The sequence below is a fragment of the Salvelinus namaycush genome, chromosome 36, assembly GCF_016432855.1.
Source record: "Salvelinus namaycush isolate Seneca chromosome 36, SaNama_1.0, whole genome shotgun sequence".
Lineage (NCBI taxonomy): Eukaryota > Metazoa > Chordata > Actinopteri > Salmoniformes > Salmonidae > Salvelinus > Salvelinus namaycush.
Window position 1 is genome coordinate 24078498 of NC_052342.1, and position 9095 is coordinate 24087592.

Consider the following 9095-nt stretch of genomic DNA (forward strand, 5'->3'; position numbering starts at 1 on the left):
TAGGCTAGGAGAGGGATGGGACTGTGGTGGGGTGAGAGAGACCAAGCAAACAACAACTGGACAGGAAAGATAGCTAGGCCTCTCAATGGACATGAAGTCAGTCAAGTGAGTCTCCATCAGTGGAAGCATTTCAAGCCTCTAGTAGGAAACATTCCTGTATAATGTATACGCCCAGTCAAATCTAGAAGACGAGGCCTGTTCAAGACCATTGAGAGATGCAGCCCTCGAGATAACTGAGATAACTGCACACTGTAGGTCAGCCACAACGTAGAAAATCTGTCCTAGAAGGAGAGATGGAGGGGGAACAGAGTGCTGCCAGCTGTAGGAAGTAGGACGTGAGCAGGTGGAGGAGAGGGGGAGCACTAGGCGCCAGGTGGTCCAGCCAGACAGGGGAAGACAGACTACATCTGGCCCAGCTGCCAGCCTCCTTGCTGGGGTCGGCTCTCCTTGCCCCCCTACTCGCCTTACACCCTCCTCCGCCTTGCAGAGCTATAAAAAGGCATGCTAATCTGCCATATGATCTATACAACAAAAAACAGAACACAGATGCATACATGTATACAACCTAAAGATGGAGGAGGGGGGGGGGGACTGAAGAGGAGCACCTTGTATATCCTCTAATCTTCTGCTGCCTGACACACGATGGTGGGTTTACCGAAAAGAGAATTCCTCTGCATGAACAGAGAGAGAAAGAGAAGGGAGAAAGAGAGAGGGGGGGGGGGAGGGTAGAGATGGCAGAAGGTGTATAAATAGCTATATAAAGAGTAGACAGTTACATCGTTTTTTCCTTCTCCCTTTGTCTACTCCGTGACACTCCTTCTTTCCCGGTTTCATATGACAATCTCTGTTCTCATGGTGACCAAGGCAGGATCGTGATCCGAGTTTAGGAACCACGTCGGCGTCGAAGGGGATTCTACAATTCCTCCACATCACAATGGGAATTGGAAAGATTCCTTTAGTTCCAAAACCAAAAATTCCACCTCCAGACAGGCTCTAGTCAAATGATTTGCTTGAGGTGCATCCTCTATTTTCAGTTCTGATATATCAAAAGGATATATCTCACACACACAACGGAAACTAGAGCCCGGACCTACTGAGAAAGCAGCCAAACCATCCTGAACTGCAGCCACCACGGTTCTGTACTGCCTAACAATCCAACTGAATCAAGTGCATTCAAATCTAATGACGCCTACGATGTGAATAAAGCCGACTTGACTTTAGGCCAAACCAAGAGAAACCACGCCTGATCTAGGATCAGTTTTCCCATTTTAGATCATAGTCAATAGGGTTATATTGCCAGAGGGGAGCTGATCCTAGGTCAGCACTCCTACTCTGATGCTTAGTGAATATGGGCTCAGCCACCCAGGTTCCTGGCTCACTCTTGGTAGGTAGATCTCTCTCTCAAATTGCTCCCCTTTCGACTACGGTAGAATACAGTAGTAGTCTGCTCCATGGTGGTGTGAATCCAGAGCTGCAGAGCCAGCCATGTTGTCTTCCATTCTCTCCCTCTGGAGATTCCTACTAGCTAGCCTTGTAGACTCCCTCTCCTTCGTTCTCCCTTTAGACAACTTTATCTGTAGTCTGTCCAATGGTGGTGTGAATCCAGCAGAGTGAGACAGAGAGAGAACCAGGGGAGTGAAGGTATGTACACAACAAGCCGACAGACACTGCCAAAGGACCCAGCCAGCCAGGCTAAAAATACCTGTAGAGGACAGGAGCGCTAAAATGTTCCACACACACATAGAGCTCCCAGAAACACACACACACCTTATATTCAGAGTCCACTACACAGAAACTCTTGCAAAGACATGCACACACTTGACTCGACTACAGAGCACTATACTTTTTCCAAACTATTTGAAAGCGTTTTTCCACTGTCTCGAGGGTCCAGCACTAGGCTGCTCACTAAAAGCTGGCTCCACAGCGAGACCGACTGTCAGCTGGTTTACAGACAGGTTAAGGTGAGAACGGGGACTCTACAGACAGGTTAAGGTGAGGACGGGGACACTACAGACAGGTTAAGGGGAGGACAGGGACTCTACAGACAGGTTTTCTTTGCAATTAATCACAATAGCAATTGTTCACGTATTATAGCCATTAGTAATCCATCTACGCTGCATGGGAACCAATGTTACCCTCTTCTGTTAACAAAGTGTCGCAATAGCCACACACACACACACTACCACACACAACTGTATTAGTAGTGGACTCGAGCTAGCCTGTAGCTGTGTCCAAAACGGCCCCCTATTTCCTTTATAGTCCACTACAAAGAAAAGTAAGGAAAGGATACCTAGTCAGTTGTCCAACAATGCCTTCACCTGAAATGTGGTCTTCCACAGTTAACCAAACCCCTCTGAAGTGCAATATACAAGGACTACGGTGTCATTTGGGACAGTCTCAAGGTTTGAGAAGAGCTGTTCTGGCAGCATATTTTAGAAGTCCTAGTTGACTAAAAATGGCTTTAAAAAAAAAAACTGTCACCTCACGATGTCAATCTTAAATTAGTGTGTGGACATTCTGAAAAGCAAACAGTATGTGAGAGGTATGGCTAGACTTTACTCAAGCCTGACGATGACCTAGGCTACAGTGAGCAAACACGGAAACATTATTTACCCATTGTGGAGCGTCTAAGGTGAATTCTCCTCTCATATGGGGATGTTAATTAGCCCTATGAACGAGTCAAACCCTAACTCAGAAGGGGCAGAATTAGGCTAGGTCCTGTCTGGAACTAACCGCTGTTTCAACCAACCGGTGGCTCGGTTCTGTGACTCTTGGCCGCCATGACAACAGCACGAAAGTATTAGGAAAGGATTGGGTTTAAATGTCACAACTTCCACAAAATAACCATGACAACTAGGCCTCATGCCAGGCAAGGCTGTGTCGGCAGAGTAGCAGACAAAGACACCTGTCTCAGAACAAATTGGTTGATAGTTGCTAACTTTGAAAAGCAGAAATTACTATTGATTTACTGGTTCATTTATTATTTGTTTTTAAAGCTAAACTTAGATATGTGTTTTAGTTTTTTTTTAATGATCAATTACACCATGTCCACTTCAAGCTCATTTTTTTATGAAAAAAATTACAAAATAATATTTAGGCGTTAGCTGCTTTGCAGTATACCGGGACCCTGCTTTGTAGTATACCGGGACCCTGTTTTGTAGTATACCGGGACCCTGCTTTGTAGTATACCGGGACCCTGCTTTGTAGTATACCGGGACCCTGCTTTGTAGTATACCGGGACCCTGCCCATCAGGTATGACCTTTTTCCAATGGGAGTGCACAGTAGGCCTACAGCTCGGCATGTTTGCTGCTATATTAGACTACTTCCTGTTTATAAAGGCATATTTGTTTAACTAGACCCACATCCGCTGTGTTTTCCCTTTAGCAACAGCTAGGATACGTCATCTCTGCAACCAGAACCAAATTTCCTGCTAGTTGATGTAACATAAAAGATCCTTCCCGATAGACCAGCCTAAATAAAGCCTGAGAAATCACACGCAGTACTTCACCAGTTATAACCAATGGTGTACAGATACAATCAAAAGTTTAGACAACTCCTCATTCAAGGATTTCTTTATTTTTACTATTTTCTACATTGTAGAACAATAGTGAAGATATAAAAACTATGAAATAACACATATGGAATCACGTAATAACACAAAAAGTTAAATCAAAATATATTTTATATTTGAGATTCTTCAAAGTAGCCACCCAATTCCCTGATGACATCTTTGCACACTCTTGGCATTCTCTCAACCAGCTTCATGAGGAATGCTTTCCCAACAGTCTTGAAGGAGTTCCCACATATGCTGAGTACTTGTTGGCTGCTTTTCCTTCACTCTGCGGTCCGACTCATCCCAAACAATCTCAATTTGTTTGAGGTCGCGGGAATGTGGAGGCCAGGTCATCTGATACAGCACTCCATCACTCTCCTTCTTGGTCAAATAGCCCTTACACAGCATGAAGGTGTCCCTGGGTCATTGTCCTGTTGCAAAATAAATGATAGTTCCACTAAGCACAAACCACATGGGATGGCGTATCGCTGCAGAATTCTGTGGTAACCACGCTGGCTAAGTGTGCCTTGAATTCTAAATAAATCACTGACAGTGTCACCAGCAAAACACAATCCCACCTCCTCCTCCATGCTTCACGGTGGGAACCACACATGCAGAGATCATGCAGAGACCTACTCTGCGTCTCACAAAGACACAGTGGATGGAACCAAAAATTCTCAAATTTGGACTCCTCAGACCAAAAGGACAGATTTCCACAGGTCTAATGTCCATTGCTTGTGTTTGGCCCAAGCAAGTCTCTTCTTTGTCCTTTAGTAGTGGTTTCTTTGCAGCAATTTGACCATGAAGGCCTGATTCACGCAGTCTCCTCTGAACAGTTGATGTTAAGATGTGTCTGTTACTTGAAATGTGTGAAGCATTTATTTGGGCTGCAATTTCTGAGGCTGTTAACTCTAATGAACTTATCCTCTGCAGCAGAGGTAACTCTGGGTCTTCCTTTCCTGTGGCGGTCCTCATGAGAGCCAGTTTCATCATAGCGATTGATATTTTTTGCGACTGCACTTGAAGAAACGTTAAAAGTTCTTGAAATCTTCCAGATTGACTGACCTTCATGTCTTAAAGTAATGGACTGTTGGTTCTCTTTGCTTATTTGAGCTGTTCTTGCCACAATATGGACTTGGTATTTTACCAAATAGGGCTATCTTCTGTATACTCCCCCTACCTGGTCACCTGTTAATTGAAATGCATTCCAGGCGACTACCTCATGAAGCTGGTTGAGAGAATTCAAGTGTGCAAAGCTGTCATCAAGGCAAAGGGTGGCTACTTTGAATAATCTCAAATATAATATATTTTGATTTGTTTAACACTTTTTTGGTTACTACATGATTCCATGTGTGTTATTTCATAGTTTTGATGTCTTTATTATTCTACAGTGTAGAAAATAGTAAAAATAAAGAAAAACCCTGGAATGTGTAGGTGTGTCCAGACTTTTGACTGGTACTATATGTTTATACACACACTACCGTTCAAAAGTTTGGGGTCACTTTAGAAATGTCCTTGTTTTTGAAAGAAAAGCAAACAATTTTGTCCATTAACATAAAATTGATCAAAAATACCGTGTAATTATTGTTAATGTTTTAAATAACTATTGTAGCTGGAAAAAGCAGATTTTTTTTTAATGGATTATCTCCATAGGCGTACAGAGGCCCATTATCAGCAACCATCACTCCTGTGTTCCAATGGCACGTTGTGTTAGCTAATCCAAGTTTATCTTTGTAAAAGGCTAATTGATCATTAGAAAACAATTTTGCAATTGTTAGCACAGCTGGAAACTGTTGTTCTGATTAAAGAAGCAATAAAACTGGTCTTCTTTAGACTAGTTGAGTATCTGAAGCATCAGCATTTGTGGTCTCGATTACAGGCTCAAAATGGACAGAAACAAAGCACTTTCTTCTGAAACTCAGTCTATTCTTGTTCTGAGAAATGAAGGCTATTCCATGCGAGAAATTGACAGACAACTGAAGATCTCATACAACGCTGTGTACTACTCCCTTCACAGAACAGAGAAAACTGACTAACCAGAATAGAGAGAGGAGTGGGAGGCCCCGGTGCACAACTGAGGAAGAGGACAAGTGTATTAGAGTGTCTAGTTTGAGAAACAGACGCCTCACAAGTCCTCACTACCGATTGTTATGAAAACTTGAAACCGGCCCTAATTAAAAAAAATCGGCCATGCCAATTAAATCGGTCGACCTCTATTAACCATGTCTACACTGTATTTCTGATCAATGTGATATTTTAAATGGACAAAAAAAAAATGCTTTTCTTTCAAAAACAAGGACATTTCTATAGTGACCAAACTTTTAAACGGTAGTATGTGTGTGTATATATATATAGTCTATAACCATGACAACAGATAAGCCTACTTAAATGGAGGGAATCAGCGTCATCTCTTAGAGCCTAACCACGAGTAATTGAGGGGGACAGTCCCAATCATAGTACTAATTGGCTTCAAAACACCATTTATTTTCTCCAACGATGCGTGAATGTCAGCCTGGGCTGATAGGGGCTGCTGCCTGCTGCAGTGTGGGGATGATACAATACCGTGATATGGACACCAGCTATTGGTACTAAACTAAGCATTATAACAGTTCCAAATAGATATCCATTGTCTCTTGTTTAGCCGTTGCAGAGTAGCTTGGCACTGGGGACACCAATGATGATACAGCACCCGTAATGATACAACAGCATTCAGTGATTCCTCACAAAACCAGGGCAACAACAAACAAAATACTATGATTTGGGAGATTTCCACAAAATGTAATCCATTGAATAATTCTTTAAGAGGCAGGATTGTTAACACATATGACATTTATATCTAAAAGCATAATTGAGAAATATGTACGTGATCAACGTTGGCATATTTATGACATTTTGGCTTTAGCCAGGCCTCCTTTAGGACTAAATAATGTTTTATCTGTCACCCCACCATAATGCAATCCTATGCATTGTAAGAGCTGAGTAGTGTAGGGACAGCAGTTATGATACAACCCTAGTTATGACAACACCATAATGAACTCCTAAGCATTGTAACAGCTGCAGAGCTTCCTGTTTAATGTATTGTCTCCGATCTAGTCTTGACTCATTATCTCCATCAGACAGGGACACTTGAACTTGACTTTCATCAACGCCGCTTCCTCAATGACCTTCAGTCCCTTCACATTAGACAGTAACCAACAATGGCCACTGGAAAATAAATAGGCATCAAGTTCTCATTTCAACTTTTCTGTCCCAGCAGAACATTTTTTTTTTTTGCAGCCAAAATGCCATACATGTCACAGGAATTTTGTCAGTGAACATGAGGGTACAAAAATAATCTTATGACCATCATACTGCCGTGACCAGGAACGGCAGCATGGTAAGTCAGGCACAATGACGTCAGTCAGCTGGACCTTGGAAAGCACTACTCATGATCATCTTATTAATAAATTCATAACCAGTATGCACTGTCCAGACAGACAGTAGGAGGATGCAACATCCACAGAAATTCACTGACAACGTCTGCTAGGCTACTGTCTACAATGTAATTCTAGTTAAGGAAGTGACTACAGTGTGATGGAATTCAACACTGTAGCGAAATAGCTACAGTACCGGTATGTTTGGTTTTGATAGCAGGTATGTTTGGTTTTGATCTAAGCACACAGACTCACCCAAAGATGTACTCTTAAGGAGCCACCATTACTCCTTAAGGTCCAAGGACTCCATCTAAATGTGAATTGATTCTCAACTGCAATACGTTTCTAGAAACATAAAGCCCTGTAAATAATTTCACAAACGCTAAATATACACTTACTATAGACTGTTTTAACGGGCATCATCACAGTTGCAGCCAACAGGATTTCTCAGTGACAACACATTTCTGGCCTTCTGTTAAACACAGCCTTATTCCGTTACACACAGGTGTTTGGCGCATGCTAGATATCCAATTAACACAGGTGGTACCTCAGTCTTCTGTCAACGCGCTGTAACATGGAGACATGGCAGTGTGGGAACACTAACTCCATAAAAAGCTGTGTATCCATTTAACCGTTTGGTGCTTCAAAACCATACCGCAATAGATGAGTTTTAAATGTTCAGACCAACCGTCAGGGCTCTTAACAAAACTCCCCCCATACAGAAGACGCCTTCTTCCAAATGACTCTTATATGTAATATAATGGAACTGAGAGTCGTGATCAAGGGCTAACAGACAGACAGCAGACAGACAAGAAACATGAGGATTGACAGTAGACAGAGACAGGCAGACAGGCAGACAGTCCCCCCCCACCCACACAAATACTTACAATCAAGGTGTTTTTTCTTGGGGCCGCTGACTTCGTGCGTCGTGGCCTTGCACACGGCTTTACCGATAGAAGACCCGGTCATGCTGTGCTGTGCCGCTGCGAAGCGATCCGTTATAGACTGTCCTGACATTGTGTTTCACTGTTTCGCTACAAAACTCACAACGATTATTTAGATGATAAACACACACAATGTCCAACGATTGGATATTAGCTGACGTGCGTAACACCAGTGATGGCAAGAGTGTGGAGGTTTCAGGCCACGTCAATCGGTTCCGTTAAAAAAAAAAGTGGTATGACGTCCTAGGCCAGTATCGTTGAAAAATGTCAGACTAATTTTAGGTATTTGTTGCAACCTCAAACCTGGTGGTTCAGCTGCCAACTGGCTGGCTAAAAATCCGAACAAACAATATGTTATTATGTCTTGAATAAGCAAATTAGTTAACAATTATCTAGCTAGTTAACGTTAGCTATCATTAACAAGGTATTCTGTATAGTAAAAAAAAAAAAAAAAGTTGACATCTAACAAGTAAACTAGCTTGTGTTAGCTAATATTTCCGTTTCTGCATTCGAACCAGGAATGTGTCCCACTATGTTTTTTGTAAACAGAAATGTCAGCTTGCTGGCTACATATAAACATCGCTAGCTAGCTGGATACCTACGGTCAATTAACAAGACCAGAGCCCACTGGCGAGATAACTATGCGCCCTGAATTATGATCACAGTTTAGCCAAGCTAGCTAACAGTTACTAACAAACGTTTACTACAATTTAATCCTCCTTCAGATTCAACTTCCACTGACGTTTTGTGTGTTTAGGCTACCTCGAACAGACGAGTCCCTTGGTTTCGAGCGAAATATAACGAACGAAAATGGGCAACGTGAAACTGTCAAACTTCCCAACTTGTCTTGAGCTTCAGGCTAGATGTAGACGGATACAAGACAGCAGCCAGTTGGCTAGCCTTCCTGCTAACACCACACCAGCTAGCTACCTAGTGTACGTCCTGTCTTAACCCTGCTTCCTCCGAGTTTCGGAGAGGAACACCTGAATTTAACGTATTTGGTCCGATATATCCATGAAATTGGCAACAACAAACAAACAAAACTCAGAAACCACTGAGCCTTGACATCCAACTCATATCGTCGTCTTTTGTATTATTCAAGTCTTCTTGAATTATGTAGGGGCTTGGCTCCACTTGCTGCCTGCCTACTACCGCGGACAAAATGGCAGCGTTGAAATCAGCTG